Raw genomic sequence first — 23,544 nt, 5'->3', positions numbered from 1 at the left:
CTCTAGCATCAACAAGGCATTTTCGCCCACAGGACTGCCACATACTGGATGTTTTTCCCTTTTCACACCATTCTTTGTAAACCCTAGAAATGGTTGTGCGTGAAAATACCAGTAACTGAGCAGATTGTGAAATACTCAGACCGGCCCGTCTGGCACCAACAACCATGCCACGCTCAAAATTGCTTAAATCACCTTTCTTTCCCATTCTGACATTCAGTTTGGAGTTCAGGAGATTGTCTTGACCAGGACCACACCCCTAAATGCATTGAAGCAACTGCCATGTGATTGGTTGATTAGATAATTGCATGAATGAGAAATTGAACAGGTGTTCCTAATAATCCTTTAGGTGAGTGTATCTAGCAACAGTTCAACTGCAATGTGAAGTTTATGCAACAATACCATAAACTAATAAGTAAGAATTTCTTACCTTACATCTTTCTTGTCTTCAAATCTCGTTCTTCTTCTTCTGAGTTAAATCCAATGTAAGCTCAGACGTGTCTTCCAAACTCGACGAAAAGCAGAGACTTGTGAAGTTTTTTGGTGTTTTGTGTTTGAGGTAACGAGGGCGTTCGCGTTCCATGTGGACGATTTGGAGAGGCCGTGACGGAGAGGCAGAACGCTCACCCTGTTTATTTTCTTTATTTTACAAAAGCACAATGTTTTGATTTGATTGTAAGTGGACACATACAAAAGTAGAAATATCACAGATTCTTTTTTTATATTTCTTTTTTCTGTATGACCATAAATGACGGAGTAATTTAAGTTTATTGTGCTACAATGTGAAGAAAATCCAGCAAAACGCGGGGGCGCGTTTGCCGACCTCAGAGGGTTAATGGTGTGTGCCATGCACGGGACATTGACGGCCTGCAGGTGCCTCTCGACAGCGTTGATATAATTAGCCACGTTGTCAGTGGTGATGGAAAGCACTGACTCACGACTAACGTTGTACTCTCCGAGTATGTTTGAGATGTTTGTGGCTTTTCTGCGCTTCAGCCATTTTTCAGCCAATTACATCTTTTAATTCCCAGTCATTATCTATAAAATGTGCGGTGACCGGCACATATGCCTCTGTGGCAAGTGATGTCCAGCGTTGTGTTGTCTGTTATCGCCTTTTGGCGGACAGCTGATAAGCCCCGTGATGAGGAGAGAGGCAGAAAAGAAGTAATTCTTGCCTGTTTTAGTGGCGGTTCCTCGGACAGATGGCCTAGCTTGTCAGGGTGTAACGTTGTCAGGTGTGCCCTCAGGTTGCTAGTTGAGGAGTGATATTTCATTCGGATTTTGCATATCCTGCAGATTGCCACTTCTTTATTTGTAATTTTTCAATTTATGGTTTGAAATCCAAACACCGTCCACACATCGCTTCTCAAATTGTCAGGAGTGGTGATCTCCGTTTCCGTGGAGACATTGCTCTCCGCCATTTTTGACAGTATTGTTATGATGATACAGTGTGGATAACGTGCACAATTGTGTTACGATTCAAAAACTTTATTGTTCATCAGATGAAACAAAAGCATTTCAAAAAGCATTTCATTTTCACATGCGTGTAAGCCAAGGCGGGCTTAGCCGATTTTATATTAATATAAATTAAATTAAGATAATTATATTCGAATTTCGGAATTCGTTCAAACAGCCCTAATATATATATATATATATATATATATATATATATATATATATACACTCACCTAAAGGATTATTAGGAACACCTGTTAAATTTCTCATTAATGCAATTATCTAATCAACCAATCACATGGCAGTTGCTTCAATGAATTTAGGGGTGTGGTCCTGGTCAAGACAATCTCCTGAACTCCAAACTGAATGTCAGAATGGGAAAGAAAGGTGATTTAAGCTATTTTGAGCGTGGCATGGTTGTTGGTGCCAGACGGGCCGGTCTGAGTATTTCACAATCTGCTCAGTTACTGGGATTTTCACGCACAACCATTTCTAGGGTTTACAAAGAATGGTGTGAAAAGGGAAAAACATCCAGTATGCGGCAGTCCTGTGGGCGAAAATGCCTTGTTGATGCTAGAGGTCAGAGGAGAATGGGCCGACTGATTCAAGCTGATAGAAGAGCAACTTTGACTGAAATAACCACTCGTTACAACCGAGGTATGCAGCAAAGCATTTGTGAAGCCACAACACGCACAACCTTGAGGCGGATGGGCTACAACAGCAGAAGACCCCACCGGGTACCACTCATCTCCACTACAAATAGGAAAAAGAGGCTACAATTTGCACAAGCTCACCAAAATTGGACAGTTGAAGACTGGAAAAATGTTGCCTGGTTTGATGAGTCTCGATTTCTGTTGAGACATTCAGATGGTAGAGTCAGAATTTGGCGTAAACAGAATGAGAACATGGATCCATCATGCCTTGTTACCACTGTGCAGGCTGGTGGTGGTGGTGTAATGGTGTGGGGGATGTTTTCTTGGCAGACTTTAGGCCCCTTAGTGCCAATTGGGCATCGTTTAAATGCCACGGCCTACCTGAGCATTGTTTCTGACCATGTCCATCCCTTTATGACCACCATGTACCCATCCTCTGATGGCTACTTCCAGCAGGATAATGCACCATGTCACAAAGCTCGAATCATTTCAAATTGGTTTCTTGAACATGACAATGAGTTCACTGTACTAAAATGGCCCCCACAGTCACCAGATCTCAACCCAATAGAGCATCTTTGGGATGTGGTGGAACGGGAGCTTCGTGCCCTGGATGTGCATCCCACAAATCTCCATCAACTGCAAGATGCTATCCTATCAATATGGGCCAACATTTCTAAAGAATGCTTTCAGCACCTTGTTGAATCAATGCCACGTAGAATTAAGGCAGTTCTGAAGGCGAAAGGGGGTCAAACACAGTATTAGTATGGTGTTCCTAATAATCCTTTAGGTGAATGTATATACATACAGGGCTTGACATTAACACCCGCCAACCCGCCAAATGCGGGTGGGTTTTGCTCGTGGCGGGTAACACAGTCACTCCAACTAGCCACTTTGGCGGGTTGAATAATTGTAGTCTTTTCAAAAGGCATCTGAAATAAGCCATATTGCAGTGTGACACTACGACACTACAACTCCCATGAGTATTACATGCACACAGTGTTGCCTTGCGCTTGCACTGCAACACAGAAATGAAGAGACAGCTAGCTGCCCTGCTGGAGTTACGTCGTTGGATCAGTGTTGCCAACTTAGCCATGTTGAAACACTTCGCCATGAAGTGTTTAGAAAAACTGGTTCTTACACACATTAATCACATGGTTCCGGGCACGATCGACCCCCTTCAGTTCGCCTATCGCCCCAACCGCTCAGTGGACGACGCAGTGGCCGTTGCGCTACACCACATCCTGCAACATCTGGACAGCAGAGGAACATATGTTAGAACGCTGTTCTTGGATTATAGTTCGGCTTTTAATACCATCCGCCCGGGCAGGCTGACTGAGAAGCTGACAGACCTCGGCGTCCCGACTCCCACCTGTAACTGGATCTTGGATTTCCTGACTGAAAGACCACAGGTGGTGAGGATGGGAAGGAGGGTGTCTGCAGAGCTCATCGTCAGCACAGGATCACCACAAGGCTGCTGTCTCAGTCCTAAACTATTCACCCTGTACACACATGACTGTGTCTCCACCCAGGATAATACCATCATCATTAAGTATGCGGATGATACCACCATTCTGGGCCTCATCAAGGGGGGGGGGGGGACGAGTCGGGCTACAGGAGTTTGGTGAATGACATTCTTGCCTATGGTGAAGTGAACGACCTATGCCTTAATACAGATAAGACAAGAGAAGTAATCATGGACTTCAGGAAAAATCCACCCCCCCTGCAGCCCCTCTTCATCAAGGGGACTGAGGTGGAGAGGGCTGACAGTTACAGATTCCTGGGACTACAAGTAACATCAGATCTGAACTGGACCTTGAACACTGCTGCCACAGTGAAAAAAGCCCAGCAGAGACTGTATTTCATCAGGCTGCTCAGAAAAGCTGGTCTGCACTGTCGCCCTCTCACCCAGGTCTACAAAGGACTGATAGAGAGCATCCTCACTACAGGCATCACTGTATGGTATGGAAACACCACACAGACAGAGAGGAAGGCTCTGCAAAGAGTCATAAAGACTGCATAGAGGATTATTAGAACAGAACTCCCCTCCATGGATACAATTTACACACAGCGCTGTCAGAAAAGAGCAGAGAGAATTATTAGAGACACATTACATCCAGCTCACTCCCTGCTCACATACAAAATCTGTACATATAATCTCAGAAAAAAAAAGAAAAAAAAACTACTGTTTCTAGGGCTTGTGCAATATACTTATGCATTATATTTTATTTATTTATTTATTTATTATGCAACTTTGCACTATAATATATCATATTATATTATGTTGTCTCTGGGGCCTGTGCAATATGCTACATACTTGTGCAATTTACAATGCAAATGTACACTTTTAATGGGTTTTGTGCAATTTTTTATTTTAATGTATATGTTTTATAGATAGATTTATGTCTTATCTGTGTGTCTTTTTAAATCTGACTTGACTTTTTGAGCAATAACCACACAAGAGTTCCTATGTGTGTAAGCACAAATGGCAAATAAAGTTCTTGAATCTTGAATCTAGCGACTTTGTCGCTATTTTTAGCGACTTTTCAGACCCCTTTAGCGAAATTTTTTCAAAAAAGCGATTAGCGACAAATCTAGCGACTTTTTGGACAAACCTCAGTAACCTTCAAATGTTGCCAATACTGTCCTGCGAGCGCGAGGTCTTGCTTTCTCCCCGCCGTCACTCTCTCTAGCTACCTTGTTCAGTGAATGGCTGAGAGGAGCAGCACGTCCGGCTGCTGACAGACGTGAATGAGCAGCGTTTTTCCACTTATCACTTATCTGCTTTTCTTTTGATTTAAAGAATTTGGTTTAACCATTTTAATTTACTTTCTTTTCTTGTGCTTAATACTTGTAATACTCACTATCACAGAGCTTTAGTTCATCCGGTTACCGAACTCTCTCAATTCAGATAATTTTCCACATAGGCCTATAAAAAATGTAGTCATTCACTATATCATAGCGACTCGTTCTTGTCAGACAAAAAAAAAAGGGTAACCCTTCCTTTTACAGTCCCCTAATTACTAGGTATTTACCTGGTAAATATATGGTAATTTATAGTTGGTTATTGGTAATTACCACAGGTAACAAGTATGTAAATGCAGAGAAACTACAAACTAATTACTAGGTATTTACCGGGTAAATATATGGTAAGTTATAGTTGGTTATTGGTAATTACCACAGGTAACAAGTAAGTAAATGCAGAGAAACTACAAACTAATTACTAAGTATTTACCTGGTAAGCATATGGTAAATTATAGTATTTTAGTGTGTAATAACTTAAGGTGATTAGTATGCAATTACAGAGAAACCACCAGGGGAAAAAAACACCACTGTTAAATATCAACTCAACAAAGTACTGTGTACTTGTTACCTGTTTAGGTTGGTAATAACTCAGATTTAATTGTGTACTTCCTCAGAATGTAGGCAGCCAATGTTTAGGAACACCTCCAGTATTACCCATCAATTCAAGTTAGGTTTGTAGTTATCTTAGGGTTATGTTGGTAACAGTCCATGTTTATTTATTACTATCTTGAAATTAAGACGGTAGTTTCCAATAAATGACCTTGTCTTACATAGTTGTTGTTCATTGCTACACCCATTTATAGAGGGTTTATCAAATAATTTACCTTACACTTACCTGGTAACTACCCCGCAGGAACAGTTTTCCCTAATGTCATGGCACATCTTAAATACTGGGTATGTTCTTGCAGATGTTTTTACAATTTACTCAGTAAGTAAAGTGCAACTGTACTGTAAAATGAAGCCTTGTTTATTTCCATGGTATTACAGAGAAACTACCAGCGAAAAAAATTGTACCACATAACCTGATCATTCCCTTTTCCATATAGTCACAATTTTTTACCTCGTATGTCCTGCAACGTTACCAAGGAAAACATGACAATTTACTCGGTAAGTAAAGTGTAACTGTACTGTAAAATGAAGCCTTGTTTATTTCCATGGTATTACCGGAATTGTACCATATAACCTGATCATTCCCTTTTCCATATAGTCACATTTTTTTACCTCGTATGTCCTGCAACGTTACCAAGGATAACATGACAATTTACTCAGTAAGTAAAGTGAAACTGTACTGTAAAAGGAAGCCTTGTTTATTTCCTTTGTATTACCAGACTCTTACCACATCCTTTGCTACTGCTTAAACATTTTTGAAATCACAAACTTTTACCATGTGTGTTCTGCAACTTAACTAAAACATTCCAGCCTGGTCTCATTGTTAATACGTAGTATTAATTCGTAATTTTCAAAGATAGAAAACAACATACGTGTAATCACAATAATTTATTTATTGCGAAAATGTCAAAACCGGTACCAAAAGTCATTCACATGACGATGTGTTGCAGTCACAGTACTCTCTTTCAGTATATAATAGTTTTGAATGAGGTACAGAGCAGAATTTAAGTTATTAATCCATGAAAATGTTAATCCGGCTTTGCTCTGTGTGAAGGCGCGCGCGCGCTTCTCCATTTCAAATGTAGTTTACCGACTGAAATACGGCATGTCGCAATCTGTGACGAACATAGACGAACAGGCGAGAGCCATTGAGCGTTTGATATCACTGCCGTAAAACATGTCGTAACGCTTCTTGAGGGCGCAATTTTTGAATTTGAATTCATCACGAGCGCGGGATTTGACAGTTACGGACTACGCTGCTGTGATAGCCTGTGAAATGGAGATGAAGATCACTCACTGGATAAAGTCAAGTCAAGTCAAGTCAAGTCAAGTATATTTGTATAGCGCTTTTCACAATACAGATTGTATCAAAGCAGCTTCACAGTATTAAATTAAAATAATACAACAAGGTTTGTTTCTAGTGGAATTTATTGATTGATAGAATTAAATTAATATCCCCAAAATATCCCCAACTGAGCAAGCCAAAGGCAACAGTGGCAAGGAACCGAAAAACTCCATCAAGTGACCTAATGGTGTCCTAAAACTCCATCAGGTGACCTAATGGAGAAAAAAAAAACCTTGGGAGAACCCAGGCTCAGTCGGGGGCCAGTTCTCCTCTGGCATTTATGAGCTAGAGGCCGGATTGTAGTTTGAACTGTAAGATTAAAAATATTATATGAATGCCTGGCTGAAGAGATGCGACTTTAATCTAGTTTTAAACTGGGAGAGCGAGTCTGAGCAACGAACAGTATCAGGAAGACTATTCCAGAGTTTTGGAGCCAAATGTGAAAATGCTCTCCCTCCTTTGGTGGTTCTGGATATCCTAGGTATGACCAAAAGCCTTGAATTTAGTGATCTTAAAGAGCGCGATGGATTATAGGGCGATAGAAGATCCGTTAAATAGACTGGAGCTAAGCCGTTTAGGGCTTTATAAGTCAGTAGCAATACCTTGTAATTAATACGGAACTTTATAGGTAACCAATGCAGTGATGATAAAATCGGTGTTATATGATCATATTTTCTTGATCTAGTAAGAACTCTAGCGGCTGCATTTTGGACTAACAGTAGCTTGTTTATTGAGGATGCAGGACAACCAGCTAATAAAGCATTACAGTAATCTAGTCTCGAGGTCATGAATGTGTAACGTAAATGCCTCTGGGTTAATGCGAATTAGCTCAAGAATATAGGGAATTTTGGCAATATTAATATTTATAACGCATGGTCATAATTCATAAATCGCATATGCATTTACTTTATCAATTATAGGAAATGCCTCGTTCTGTACTGTCTGATCATTACAGTTAAGAAGAAGTATTCCTGTTTACAAAACTCCAAGAAAGTTTGTCTTCTGGCCACGAAGACAAAACCTCTTTGGGTTTATAAATTAAAACTACTCAAAGTAGTTTTATAATATAGAGCCTGTAGCTTTATAGATCTTTTGTTTCATTGACTTTATAAAAAGTGGGTTTTCAAACACAGAGACAGTTAAAAGTATAAATGGGTTTATTAATAAAATGGCACACGCTAGAGATTATAAGATACAAATATAAACGTACGTAAAATGCAAACGATAAAACAGACAAACATTTAACCGAACAAAAACATAAAACATAGCATGACGTGATCGGAATGAATGACATGAAAGAAAGAAAGAAATAGAGGGAAGATAGAGGGTAACTTAAATCACAGACCTAAGACCTAGACACCTGGAACAGCTTTTATAGGAATCAATATACTTGCGAGATGTGGTACTCTTTCAGTGTGATGCTGAAAAGGGGACGCGCGTGCGCGTGTCCGGCTGGTTTGCGTCTAGCTTCTTCTTCTGGGTCGTTTCGAAAAACGATGTAAAGGCTCACTTGAATTTAACGTTACCGGAAAAGTTCAGATTCGTCTCCCGGGATGGGAGAGGCTGGAAATCTTAGTTGCAAAGACCGGCTGTTACGACTCGAACATGTGTTCGTTCGATGGAGAAGGCCAGGGCCTCCTTCAGATGTTCCTTGGAGAAGCGCTGCGCCGGGGAGAAGAAGGTCCGAAGAGAGGAAGTTGAGTTGGAAGCGATAAGAGCGGAGGAAGAGAAGAGAGAGAGATGAGGGGGCTTCTGCCGTTTTATCAGACATCTGTTTACGCCCCCTTCCCGAGGCTCAGCGAATCAGATTGTCTTTTTATCTGAGGCGGGAAGAATTCTGTGTGTTAATGCAGCCCGACCCCACGTGTGGAATCACGAGGGGGCAAAATATGGTATTATGCTCGGGGAATTAAAAACGCATGGAACAATAACGTTTATCACAGTCCCTTATCAAAAATCTCCTTCGTCTTGCGACGGGGATTAAAACAACACCAAAAACGAATAGTGACAAAGATAGCAACACAGAGATACGTTCATATGCATCATTACACACAAATAAAGTTTGATTAAACACACAATAAAGTTGTCAGTGTTTCGGTTATGGCAAGTGACGACACTTTGAGAAACATAGGAATACGTATCAAACATTTAGTGGCTTGTTATGTGGAAGAATATCTGTTTCCAAAGATCCAGAGTGTGTGTGTGTGTGTGTTCTGGAATGCCTTTGAGGCTTGGGTCGTAAAGTTTTATGGTCTGAGTTAGGGTTACAACAAGACACGACTGAGGAATTCCCTTCAATGAACATTTAGAATTCAAAACTATACTCTAGCAAACCAAACCTCTATCACACGTGCATATAGGAAGGTACACACATTATAAAGGAAAATAACAGATATTTCTCTTATTCTCAGTTATACACAAAAGGGTGTTTGTGTGTGTGTGCGGAATGCCATGAGGCCGTAAAGTTGGGGGATACGAGTCACATGGGCGCTGGTAAATGGGTCCTCGTGGGGCAATTATTAACCAGCAAGGACAAAGACGATGTGTTTTGCCATCACATGATCCACTTAATGCGAAAAGCAGATGCCATTGTTGTTACAAATGCATGAACTAACTTTTCTGCATCAGAAACTGATAGCATATTACGTAGCTAAGCAATGTTTCTAAGGTGGAAAAAGGCTGTTTTTGTAACATATGAAATATGATTTTCAAAAGACAGATTGCAATCGAGTATAACACCCAGGTCTTTTACTGTAGAGGATAAAGTAACAGGACATCCTATGATGTTAAAGTTGTATTGTGCGAGGTTTTGTGGGCGGTTTTTTGAACCGATAAGTATTACCTCTGTCTTGTCTGGATTTAATAAAAGAAAATTACGCGTCATCCAATCTTTTATATCTTTAACACACTCTGTCAATTTGGAAAATTTAGCGTTTTCATCCGGCTGTGATGAAATATATATTTGAGTGTCATCAGCATAACAATGGAAACTAATTCCATGTTTCCTTATAATATTTCCAAGTGGCATCATATATATTGAGAATAACAGAGGGCCTAACACAGATCCCTGCGGCACTCCATAGTTTACTGGAGTTATGATCGATTTTTCTCCATTTAAATAGACAAAATGGTAGCGGTCAGATATGTATGATTTGAACCAGCTTAATGCTTGTCCTTGAACACCAGTATAATTTTGTAGTCGATCTAAGAGTATTGTGTGATCTATAGTATCGAACGCAGCACTAAGATCAAGTAAAACTAGTATTGAGATACAGCCTTGGTCAGAAGCTAAAAGTAAATCATTTGTGATTTTAACGAGCGCAGTTTCAGTGCTATGGTGTGGTCTAAATCCAGACTGAAACTTTTCATAGATATCATTTTGTTGCAAGAAAGAGCCCAGTTGAGCGGACACCACTTTTTCTAATATTTTAGACATAAATGGAAGATTTGAAATGGGTCTATAATTTGCTAGGTTATTATGATCTAATTGTGGTTTCTTAATGAGAGGTTTTATAACTGCCAGTTTAAATGTTCTTGGAACATGACCTAAAGATAAAGACGAGTTAATAATATTGAGGAGAAGCTCTTCCATTACAGGTAACACTTATTTCAATAGTTTAGTTGGTATAGGATCTAATAAACATGTTGTTGTTTTAGATGAAGTGATACGGCTTATTTAACTCTTTTTGTTCTATAGTTGTAAAGCACTGTAATTGTTCTTGTGGGGTGATAATTGAGGCTGAATTATAAGGCGCAATTGAAGATTGAATGTTTACAATTGTGGTTCTGATGCTTTCTATTTTCTCAGTGAAGAAGTTCATGAAATCATTACTACTGAACTGTAACGGGATATTTTGTTCGGGTGACGTCTGTTTATTTGTTAGTCTAGCCACAGTGTTAAATAAAAACCTTGGATTGTTTTGGTTGTTTTCTATTAGTTTGCGGAGATGCTCAGCCCTGGCCGCTTTTAGGGCCTTTTTATAACGTGACATACTGTCTTTCCACGCGATTCTAAAGACCTCTAAATTAGTTTGTTTCCATTTACGCTCTAAAATACGTGTTTCTCTCTTTAGAACATGCGTAGTATTGTTGTACCATGGTGCTTTAATTTTCTCTCTGACCTTTTTTAATTTAATAGGTGCAACCACATCCAATGTTCTAGAGAGAATGGTGCTCATAGTGCTAGTTAGTTCTTCTAGTTCATCTGTTTGTTTGGGTTCAGGCAGCAGCTGAGACAGATTAGATAAGCAATTTGAGAAATGATCTATGGTGGATGGAAGGATTGTTCTGCCTGGTTGATAAACGCCGGCGCCGCCGCATGACATATTACAGCAGTACGTAATATGCAAGTTACCATGTAATGATCAGTGACATCATCACTTTGTGGAAAGATATCTATATCGGTTGGATCGGTTCCATGTGATATAATTAAATCGAGTGTATGATTAAGACGATGAGTTGGTCCGGTGACGTTTTGCTTGACCCCAAATGAATTTAATAAATCTGTAAACGCAGCCCCTAACACATCATTTGGATTATCTACGTGTATGTTAAAATCTCCAACAATTAATGCTTTATCGACATTGACTAATAGGTCTGAGAGAAAATCCGCAAACTCTTTTAGGAAATCAGCGTAAGGCCCAGGCGGTCTATATACGGTAGCCAAGGCTAAAGATAATAAGGATGTTTTTCTAACATCTAAGAGCGTAACATTTAAGTACTTCAAACAAAATAAACTTATAACCCGTTTTCTGAGTAACATTGAGAATATCTCTATAGATTGTTGCAACACCGCCGCCACGACCAATCAGACGGGGCTCATGCTTATAACAGTATCCTGATGGAGTAGACTCATTTAGACCGAAATAATAATTTGGTTTAAGCCAGGTTTCAGTAAGGCAAAGTACATCGAAGCTATTATCTGTGACTATTTCATTTACAATAACTGCCTTAGGTGTGAGTGATCTAATGTTTAGAATACCTAGCTTTAGAAATTGTTTTTGTTTACTAATAGCAACATTTTCTGTTTTAATAACAATTAGATTTTTCCTAGATCCTGCAGTAGATTTATTATTTGATCTCACTAAACGAGGAATAGACACGGTTTCTATGCAATGTTCTACACTAGTATTTATATCAGTTAAATTGGTGCAGCAGAGACTAAGATTTGGACTTTTGGTTACTAGTCAAACGGTATTTAACATAAAGGGCTGAATTTGGATCTCTTTCTTGCAAACGTATGGATTCTAAAGATTTGGATTATATCAAGTATAATACAATGTATGTATTTTGTGAATTTATGTTGGGTTTTGGTGTATTATTGTTCTATTGGAGAAAACACATTTTGTGTCTCACTGTAAATAAACTAAATATTAAAATGGTTAAACGATTAAATAAGATATTTTTAAGGTTTTAAAGTGTATTCTTGTTTAACTGCATGTAGGCTAATCCTCCGAAACGAGTTTGCAGCAGAAGGCACGAACAGAGCAAAATGTTATTAGTCTATTTCTTGAGTAAACTGCATAAATGCGACTGAAAACGTAATTGATAAGACATTTGAATGCAATAGAGTCAAAACATTAATGCCCCGATTTTAATATGCATAAATAAGAATACGTACAAATATGTACGTCGGTAGAGTTGTTCATACGTAAATAATTTACGTTTTTGTGCTGTTAATACGTAAACATTTTACGTTTTAGTGCTGTAAATACGTCAGTATTATACGTTTCTGTGTGTATAAAACGTAAGTAAATGTACGTATGGTAGAATTACACTTTACGTAAAAATACACACGTATTCTCATGAGATCACGTTGAACATTCTCAGTAAGTAAAGTGAAACGTCTCGGTTACATATGGTAACCCTCGTTCCCTGAGGGAGGGAACGGAGACGTACGTCGTGGTGAACGACGAATAGGAATCTCGCTAGAGAGGCCAATCTACTTCGAGTGAAACTAAAACAAGCCAATACACATTGGCGTGCAATCATTTGCATCAGCTGCGCAGCCTCGCAGCGCGGGTATTTAACGAGCAGCTGGTGTGATTGCACTTCAGTTTTTTGCTGAGGAGCCAAGCCTGAAAGCTGGTCGCCCCGGCGGGTAGCAGCAGATGTGGCGACGGGACGTACGTCTCCGTTCCCTCCCTCAGGGAACGAGGGTTACCATATGTAACCGAGACGTTCCCTATCGTCCGGTCACTACGACATACGTCGTGGTGAACGACGAATAGGAATCCCTACCAAAGCGCCACAGCTGCTGCACCCCATCCAGCGCCCCGTGTAAGCCTCCACACCTTCTTGCCTGGAAGGACGATAGGAGAGGGCTTACGTCGAGAGTATCCGTCACTGTTGTTCCATGATAACCCATACAGTGAGATATTGGATAACACTGGGAAAGCGTGCCCGAACTGAGGGAGGGGAACGCTGCGGGAGCCACATTCTTAAGGAGATTTATGTGGGAATGGACATATGGACTAACCCGAGGGTTGTACTGCATATGAGTAATGGGTGACTTAGCCCAAGGGAAAGACACGGGCTTCCATTTAGGAGCAGCCGTGGAAAATATACACATATGGGATCCCCGTAGGGTCACACACATGGGACCCAGCCTAGACCCGGTTCTCAAGGATTCAGCGGATAAAGGCCTGGCACCGGACACTCCGCCATGTCCGGGCCGAGGGTGTTTGGAGGACTCAACAGGTTTTGACTCTGGAGTAATAAGGGTGCACAGTAGGATGCAGCAAGCCGACAGAGCCGGTACTCACAGTGCTTCTACCTGTTTAGGGTGAGAACACGGGAGGACACGGGCTCTACACGTAGGCTATAGAATCTAGCGAACGTGTTAGGTGTCGCCCAGCCCGCAGCTCTACAGATATCTGTTAGCGAGGAGCCACGTGCCAACGCCCAGGAGGATGCAACGCCTCTCGTGGAGTGTGCATGCAACCTGAGCGGGCAGGGCACGCCTTGAGCTTGGTAAGCCAAGGCGATGGCATCCACTATCCAGTGGGCCATCCTCTACTTGGAGACAGCCTTTCCCTTCTACTGGCCTCCGAAACAGACAAAGAGCTGGTCTGAGGTCCTGATGCTTTGAGTTCTGTCCACGTACATACGCAGAGCGCGAACGGTACAGAGCAAAGCCAGGGCTGGGTCTGCCTCCTCCAGGGGCAGCGCTTGCAGGTTCACTACCTGATCTCTAAAGGGAGTGGTAGGAACCTTGGGCACATAGCCAGGCCGGGGTCTCAGTACAACATGGTTGTCACCCGGCCCGAACTCTAGGCACGATTCGTCGACCGAAAATGCTTGCAGGTCCCCTACCCCCTTGATCGAGGCCAGTGCAATCAGCAACAAAGTCTTCAAGGAGAGAAGCTTTAAGTCTGCTGACTGCAAAGGCTCAAAGGGAGCATCCTGAAGTGCTCGAAGCACCAGGGAAAGGTCCCAAGAGGGTATGGAAGGAGGACGAGGAGGATTTAATCGTCTCGCCCCCCTAAGGAACCTGACGACCAGGTCGTGCTTTCCTACTGTTTTGCCATCTATGTGGTCATGATATGCTGAAATAGCAGCAGCATGTACTTTAACCTCCTCAGACCCGGTGTCCACATACGTGGACATCACATTTTTGGATGTGTCAAGTCAAGTCAAGTCAAGTTTATTTGTATAGCGCTTTTCACAATACAGATTGTATCAAAGCAGCTTCACAGTATTAAATTAAAATAATACAACAAAGTTTGTTTCAAGAGGAATTTATTGATTGATAAAATTAAATTAAATATCCCCAAAATATCCCCAACTGAGCAAGCCAAAGGCAACAGTGGCAAGGAACCAAAAAACTCCATCAAGTGACCTAATGGTGTCCTAAAACTCCATCAGGTGACCTAATGGAGAAAAAAAAACCTTGGGAGAACCCAGGCTCAGTCGGGGGCCAGTTCTCCTCTGGCATTTATGAGCTAGAGCCCGGATTGTAGTTTGAACTGTAGGATTATATGAATGCCTGGCTGAAGAAATGCAACTTTAACCCTCTGGGGGTCTGAGGGGGTTTTTGGGGTCCTTGAGATGTTCTGACATGCCCTGACATTTGTGCTTTTTTCAGTTGCTTATAAACATATTAATGGCAAAGGTATAATTACACTCTATTTAGCACAAACAGGGCTACCATAATATGTGAGCAACATACATGTACATGTTTGTATTTTTGAGAGAATAATGTTTATGCATGGTTATTGAAAAAACTAAAAACTAAAGTTTCTGAAATAAGGCCACAAAACACATACTAAATATGTGAGAATAAGACTTTTGACTAATTGATGTCGTTGCCTAGAGTTTTTTCTTCAAAATGATGTGAAAATCACCCTGCCCTTATCATTCACATAACACAATACATTGATTTAAATCTTGTAAAACACTTTTTGTTTGTAAAGGCAATATGCGCAAGGGGCGTCAACCATTCAACAGCATCATGCATATGTAGTGGTTCACACCTGAGGAGACAATGGGGCCCGCATACTTAATGAGCCATTCATTCAGGTGTGTCACCTATAGCCACAAGAAAGAATGCAAGAGCAATATATATATATATATATATATATATATATTCTACCAAATTGGTTCACAGTTGGAAGCATGTCAATTTATTTTTTTATATATTTTTTCACAAATTTTGCTTGCAAATTGTATAATATCCAAGGAAAACATGTCTAGTAATTGTGCAGTTAATTCTCATACTGTATTTTCAGTTTTGGAATATGTATCCTCTCCCCAAATTTGTCAATAATAAAACACAATAAAAATTATTTAAAGAAAAGGCTTATATTTACCTTTTAAAATTTGTTTACATCTACCTTGTAAATATATATTTTTTTATTAAAAAGGTTACAATTACAACAACAATTGAAGTGTAATCTTTCTTTGTAAAAACTAAAGTATACATTTTATCATACATATTTCAAAGTTAAGGATTCATTACTTCGAATATAGCCTACATTGACAAAACATACTATATATTTAACATATTAGCAAAAATTGGCAAACAAAAGCTTATTTGAGGTGGCAGATATTTTACAGTAAAAATGTGTAATCTATCCAAAACTAATCAACGAAATGTTGTCTTTCATTTGTCTGTAACATAGGTCTTTCGTTTTTATTATAAGGAATATAAATGTTAATTTGCAGTTTAATACGTTGCTTATACAAATACATTTTATTTCAACATATTTCAGTCAATTTTTACTCAGTATAGCGAAATAGTTTGCTAAAAGCAGATCATTCATTCACACACAGAAACGCAATTCAAATTTAAACCGTCTTTTTGCGAGTTGTGGTAAACAGCGCATCTCTGCGTTCATTCATTCACACAGAAACGCGATTTACTTGAGAATGAAAAAAAACTTACTACATTATTCCATCCGTTGCTCCTTGAAATACCAGCACTTCTGAGGTACGTTTTCCATTAGTATTATTCCTCACAGTGCTGCGAGACAGTGTAGACAAGTACACTGATCATCTGAATAAACTTGATGTGTTTTCTCGAGCTGATTTGGGGGCGTTCACAGTTTGTATGGGATCGCCTCAGTCATTTGCGTTTGAATAGCGCGCGCTCTCCGTGGGCGGGGCCGATTAAAAAGTAATGAGCTGAGATGAGCTCGACTGGAATCGCTCTCTTTTAATACAGATTTCACAAGATGAGAATATTTGTTTTTTATATAAATTACTTCATTTAAAAGAAGAGAATTCAAGCTTCATGCCTGTGTGTCTGTATGCCTGTTTGACTGAGTATTCGCTGAGTTATTGTTCATTTTCCGACGCGTTTCAGAATGGACTTCACTGACAGAGAGAAGGCAGAACTCGCTTCGTGTTTATTTTTCTTTATTTGGCAAAAAGCACAACACTTTGTTTTTATTGTGAGTATACACAAAAATAATACACATTTAACAGAATCGATTGATGTATGAAACTCCTATGGAAAATCAAAGTCAAAGAGTATTTATGAGTTTCTTTTACACTGATAAAAAAAAAGCGAGCTGGTATCGCCGGCGATACAGCCAACCTCAGGGGGTTAATCTAGTTTTAAACTGGGAGAGCGAGTCTGAGCAACGAACAGTATCAGGAAGACTATTCCAGAGTTTTGGAGCCAAATGTGAAAATGCTCTCCCTCCTTTGGTGGTTCTGGATATCCTAGGTATGACCAAAAGCCTTGAATTTAGTGATCTTAAAGAGCGCGAAGGATTATAGGGTGATAGAAGATCCGTTAAATAGACTGGAGCTAAGCCGTTTAGGGCTTTGTAAGTCAGTAGCAATATCTTATAATTAATACGGAGCTTTATAGGTAACCAATGCAGTGATGATAAAATCGGTGTTATATGATCATATTTTCTTGATCTCGTAAGAACTCTAGCGGCGGCATTTTGGACTAACTGTAGCTTGTTTATTGAGGATGCAGGACAACCAGCTAATAAAGCATTACAGTAATCCAGTCTCGAGGTCATGAATGCATGAACTAACTTTTCTGCATCAGAAACTGATAGCATATTACGTAGTTTAGCAATGTTTCTAAGGTGGAAAAAGGCTGTTTTTGTAACATATGAAATATGATTTTCAAAAGACAGGTTGCAATCGAGTATAACACCCAGGTCTTTTACTGTAGAGGATAAAGTAACAGGACATCCTATGATGTTAAAGTTGTATTGTGCGAGGTTTTGTGGGCGGTTTTTTGAACCGATAAGTATTACCTCTGTCTTGTCTGGATTTAATAAAAGAAAATTACGCGTCATCCAATCTTTTATATCTTTAACACACTCTGTCAATTTGGAAAATTTAGCGTTTTCATCCGGCCGTGATGAAATATATATTTGAGTGTCATCAGCATAACAATGGAAACTAATTCCATGTTTCCTTATAATATTTCCAAGTGGCATCATATATATGGAAAATAACAGAGGGCCTAATACAGATCCCTGCGGCACTCCATAGTTTACTGGAGTTATGATCGATTTTTCTCCATTTAAATAGACAAAATGGTAGCGGTCAGATAGGTATGATTTGAACCAGCTTAGTGCTTGTCCTTGAACACCAGTATAATTTTGTAGTCGATCTAAGAGTAATGTATGATCTATAGTATCGAACACAGCACTAAGATCAAGTAAAACTAGTATTGAGATACAGCCTTGGTCAGAAGCTAAAAGTAAATCATTTGTGATTTTAACGAGCGCAGTTTCAGTGCTATGATGCGGTCTGAATCCAGACTGAAACTTTTCATAGATATCATTTTGTTGCAAGAAAGAGCCCAGTTGAGCGGACACCACTTTTTCTAATATTTTAGACATAAATGGAAGATTTGAAATGGGTCTATAATTTGCTAGATTATTATGATCTAATTGTGGTTTCTTAATGAGAGGTTTTATAACTGCCAGTTTAAATGTTCTTGGAACATGACCTAAAGATAAAGACGAGTTAATAATATTGAGGAGAGGCTTTTCCACTACAGGTAACACTTCTTTCAGTAGTTTAGTTGGTATAGGATCTAATAAACATGTTGTTGTTTTAGATGAAGTGATAAGTTTATTTAACTCTTTTTGTTCTATAGTTGTAAAGCACTGTAATTGTTCTTGCGGGGTGATAATTGAAGCTGAATTATAAGGCGCGATTGAAGATTGAACGTTTACAATTGTGGTTCTGATGCTTTCTATTTTCTCAGTGAAGAAGTTCATGAAATCATTACTACTGAACTGTAACGGGATATTTTGTTCGGGTGACGTCTGTTTATTTGTTAGTCTAGCCACGGTGTTAAATAAAAACCTTGGATTGTTTTGGTTGTTTTCTATTAGTTTGCGGAGGTGCTCAGCCCTGGCCGCTTTTAGGGCCTTTTTATAACGTGACATACTGTCTTTCCACGCGATTCTAAAGACCTCTAAATTAGTTTGTTTCCATTTACGCTCTAAAATACGGGTTTCTCTCTTTAAAACATGCGTAGTATTGTTATACCATGGTGCTTTATTTTTCTCTCTGACCTTTTTTAATTTAATAGGTGCAACCACATCCAATGTTCTAGAGAGAATGGTGCTCATAGTGTAACCGACTCTCTATCTACTCCTAGTGAGACATGCTACAAGATAATTTTGAGGGAGGGACTCACAGACCAAACTTGTTTTATGAATATAAAGAGTGTAAACAGCTCAAAGATAAACCTCAACACACCAATAGAAATGCTTTCAGTTTATATCAGACGACCCATACGGGTATATTTACATAGACACCACCCAATATATAAGAACATAAACCCCAAAGATTCACACAAATGCAATAATGTCATTGTTGAGTAGCAATAGTAATAATAACTGATAACATTAGTTTTCCATTGTCCTGTGATCCATAGAGTACATTCAATGTTTCATATCATATAAGCAATTGTTCCATTTGCAGTAATGAAGAGGAATAGAATAATAGTCCCATGACCGAGGTGAAGCAGCAATTAGTAACAATCCACAATGACTCCAAATCCCAAATGAACGCAGTCAGGCTTTGAAGCCCCTGTCCATTAGGAACTCATGTTCCAGTTCGAATTTCAATCTTGAGCCTCCTCGACAAAAGGAATATAGATGATACTCAAAGAGTCCTTCTACAAACAAAACATACATACTAGCATTAACACGCTGGTTTCAAAACGAACAACATCCGTAAAACCCGACAAACTAAATACAGTTTACAGTAGAAAATAACCACAGTTGACATAAATCAGACAAAGAAAACACTTACTTGGTTAAGCTTGAAACAATAGTTTCTTAACCTGGACTCTAAACAGCATGGGTGAACTACGAGAGAAGAACCATGCTTCCCTTTCCACCCCATAACCTGACTTCTTCTCCCACATGGTTATATACAAAGGAGCATGACACATGAGACACAGAGAATTATGCAATTATTCTATTACGCTGTTTTAGGTAGTCTTTTGAATTATGGGATGCAAACTTGGTATGGCAATCTTTCGGTCCAATTAAAATCACAGCTTGCTCGTCTTGTGAAAATTGCAATGAAAGTTATGGGTGTAAGAGAGTACTCATCACTTCAATCAATTTACGAATCGTTGATTTTTAAAAATGCACAGACAATAGTGAGTGATTCAAGCCATGTTTTATTCCCAGAGTATCAGCTTCTGCCATCAGGGAGACGGTATAGAGTCCCATTGTGTAAGAGCAACCGTTACAAAAAGTCATTTATTCCTGTATCTATTAATATGTTAAATAGCAAGATGTAGTAATGTAGTCGTGTTGAAATGTAGTGTAAATTCATTATTGGATTCATTTTCAATTTGCCTATATGGTGGGAAGAGGGACTGTAGTGTAAATTCATTATTGGATCCATTTTCAATTTGCCTATATGGTGGGAAGAGGGACCGTTGATGCTGTTAATATTTGTAGCTTTTTATTGGTTGTGTGTGTATATGTGTATGTATGTATGTATATGTTGTGTATCAATGCAGCTTTGAGTCCAAGACAAATTTCCTTAAAAAGGACAATAAAGTATACAAACAAACAAACAAACAAACAAACATAGAGCCCCCTACTGCATAGTAGTGGTATTACAAAAAAAACAGTAACCAAACTTTGGGTGGTTACAATAGTGCTAGTTAGTTCTTCTAGTTCATCTGTTTGTTTGGGTTCAGGCAGCAGCTGAGACAGATTAGATAAGCAATTTGAGAAATGATCTATGGTGGATGGGAGGATTGTTCTGCCTGGTTGATAACGCGACGCCACATGACATATTACAGCAGTACGTAATATGCAAGTTACCATGTAGTGATCAGTGACATCATCACTTTGTGGAATGATATCTATATCGGTTGGATCGGTTCCATGTGATATAATTAAATCGAGTGTATGATTAAGACGATGTGTCGGTCCGGTGACGTTTTGCTTGACCCCAAATGAATTTAATAAATCTGTAAACGCAGCTCCTAACGCATCATTTGGATTATCTACGTGTATGTTAAAATCTCCAACAATTAATGCTTTATCGACATTGACTAATAGGTCTGAGAGAAAATCTGCAAACTCTTTTAGGAAATCAGCGTAAGGCCCTGGCGGTCTATATACGGTAGCCAAGGCTAGAGATAATAAGGATGTTTTTCTAACATCTAAGAGCGTAACATTTAGTACAAGTACTTCAAATGAAATAAACTTATAACCCGTTTTCTGAGTAACATTTAGAATATCTCTATAAATGGTTGCAACACCTCCGCCACGACCAATCAGACGGGGCTCATGCTTATAACAGTATCCAGGAGGAGTAGACTCATTAATACCGAAATAATAATTTGGTTTAAGTCAGGTTTCAGTAAGGCAAAGTACATCGACGCTATTATCTGTGACTATTTCATTTACAATAACTGCCTTAGGTGTGAGTGATCTAATGTTTAGAAGACCTAGCTTTAGAAATAGTTTTTGTTTACTAATAGCAACATTTTCTGTTTTAATAACAATTAGATTTTTCCTAGATCCTGCAGTAGATTTATTATTTGATCTCACTAAACGAGTAATAGACACGGTTTCTATGCAATGTTCTACACTAGTATTTATATCAGTTAAATTGGTGCAGCAGAGACTATGATTTGGACTTTTGGTTACTAGTCAAAGGGTATTTAACATTTTGGAGATGTTATCTGACAGAAGATCGAATCTGCTTGGGTGTAATCCATCAGCACGGAAAAGCCTAGGACGCTCCCAAAACAGATTCCAATTATTTACAAAGAGCAGTTTCTGCTCATTGCACCATGACATTAACCATTCATTTAGCGCAAATAATCTGCTGAACTTTTCATGCCCTAATCGGTACGTGGGAAGCGGTCCTGACACAATGATCGTTGTTTCAGGCGATGTGCTGCGTACCGTATCGATTAGATTCCTGAAGTCTTTCTTCAGAATCTCCGTCTGGCGCAGCCTGATGTCGTTCACTCCCGCGTGCAGGACCACAGTTCCGACGCGCTCGTCACCGTTCAGGATCTCGGGAACGCGAGCAGCGATTTCAGAAACACGAGCACCAGGAAAGCAGTGACTGTGCATCTTCCGCTGACTCGCGTCTTCCGCTGCGGAACCACCCAGGCTTCGTGGTGGCGTGTTGGAGCCGGAGTGAACGAGACCATGGCTGATTGCGACCGATGCTGAGGAACGCACGGAGTAGACGCGGTCGGAGTCAGCGGGTTAGTAACGTTAAACACTGATTTGTGTGCATCGGCGCGTGATGTTTCAAGAGCCAAACACCGGTCTCTCAGCTCGGCCTGTCTCAATAAAAGGTCGTGGATCTGTTTCTCAACAGCTTCCAGCTCAGACTGCAGTGCGTGCAGCTCAAATGTGTCCTCACCTGTACCAAAAGGTAGACTACTTACATCTGATATATTCGCCATTTTAACAGATGGACAGTGAGTTAGCAACGAAGCTACCAGTGATGCTATCAATATTAATACTAATTTGTGTTTTTTTTAGGTTTTTTAGTGGTAGGGGTGTAGAGTAGACGCACGATAGGCAAAAAAAAAAAAAAAAGTTTTTTTGTAAATGAGTGTGGAGAAGACGCGTTCAGCCGTGATCCACTGGAGTAACCTATAAGAGTATCCGGAGTTGGATCACTAATAGGCTTGAGACGCATCTGCTCAACAGTCCGCATTGTAACTATGAGGTTTGAGCAGTAACGTTAGTGCTTCTCAGTGAGGAAAAGTAGAAAATGTTCGTTGTAAGTGAGTTCAAAGAGAAAAATCAAGAATTATCAATCAAATCGATAGAGCTCCAAAAACAACAACGCATTCAGACGCGACGCATGATAATAACAGGACAAGACATTACTCACCGTGTTTGTTGAGTGTTTCTTACTCACCTGAGATTTTATGAACTCAAAGGCGCGAGCGCGCGAGAGAAAATAAATAAATAAAAATAGCTGAGCGCACGGGTGGCGCGTTAACAGGCTAGCGAATTACTAGCGTGTTGTGCTAGTAGTAACCGAAGCTAGCGATGTCAGGTAATCTGAGATGTTGGGTAAGCTGTATTTAGTAGTAGTATAGACAACTAGAAATGGTAGTAAATGATGGTTCAAAACAAGGAAATACGAGGCTAAGACGGAGCTTACAGCACCAAAGCAAACACACTCACAGCAGGCAGCGAGGCATGTGTGCAGCATAATTCTTAATTCTGTGTAACTGGAACATGTTTTTCACAAACGCGGACACCTATACTGCCATCTGGTGGTGTCAGGAGAAAAAAAAACTTAACATAAATAATTTCAAGATGGCGGAGGACACAGGCGAAATGTCACGCAGCCACATCAGACCAAAACGTCCACAATGTAAAAAAATGAATAACATTTCATTGTTGATTCTTGTTAAGTTATGCATAATAGTGTTGTATGATTAAAATGGCATGCACATTTGACAAACTTTTGTAACAGGGAAGATTTACTATGCTGCTAAATTTGATGTCCACATATGTGGACAGTGGGACTTAACTTCGATGAAACTGTATAAGAATGTGAGCAAAAAAAATTAGAATTTGTAGTTGCACTGAGCTTCGTGACGCAAACTGGCTCACTCACGATCACGATCACACACACACACACACACACACACACACACACACTCTCTTGCTCACTCGCGATCGCGTGCACACACACACACACACACACACACACACACACACACACACACTTGCTCAC

The 23,544-nt window shown here is 39.7% G+C and overlaps 1 protein-coding gene across 1 annotated transcript in view; it reads left to right on the top strand.

Moving 5' to 3' along the window:
- LOC309477437 (uncharacterized protein) overlaps positions 1-8,030 on the top strand; it is a gene marked incomplete at its 5' end in the record, with an annotated part of 161,760 nt that extends 153,730 nt beyond the window's left edge. Inside the window, one exon of the mRNA XM_082140702.1 lies at positions 7,645-8,030. The remainder of the gene's footprint in view (positions 1-7,644) is intronic.
- Between the last annotated feature and the right edge of the window lie 15,514 nt (positions 8,031-23,544).

Source organism: Leuciscus leuciscus, assembly GCF_965113295.1.
Source record: "Leuciscus leuciscus genome assembly, chromosome: 16".
Taxonomy (NCBI): Eukaryota; Metazoa; Chordata; class Actinopteri; order Cypriniformes; family Leuciscidae; genus Leuciscus; species Leuciscus leuciscus.
The sequence above is the reverse complement of the archived record's forward strand: the minus strand, read 5'-3'. Positions and strand labels throughout refer to the sequence as shown.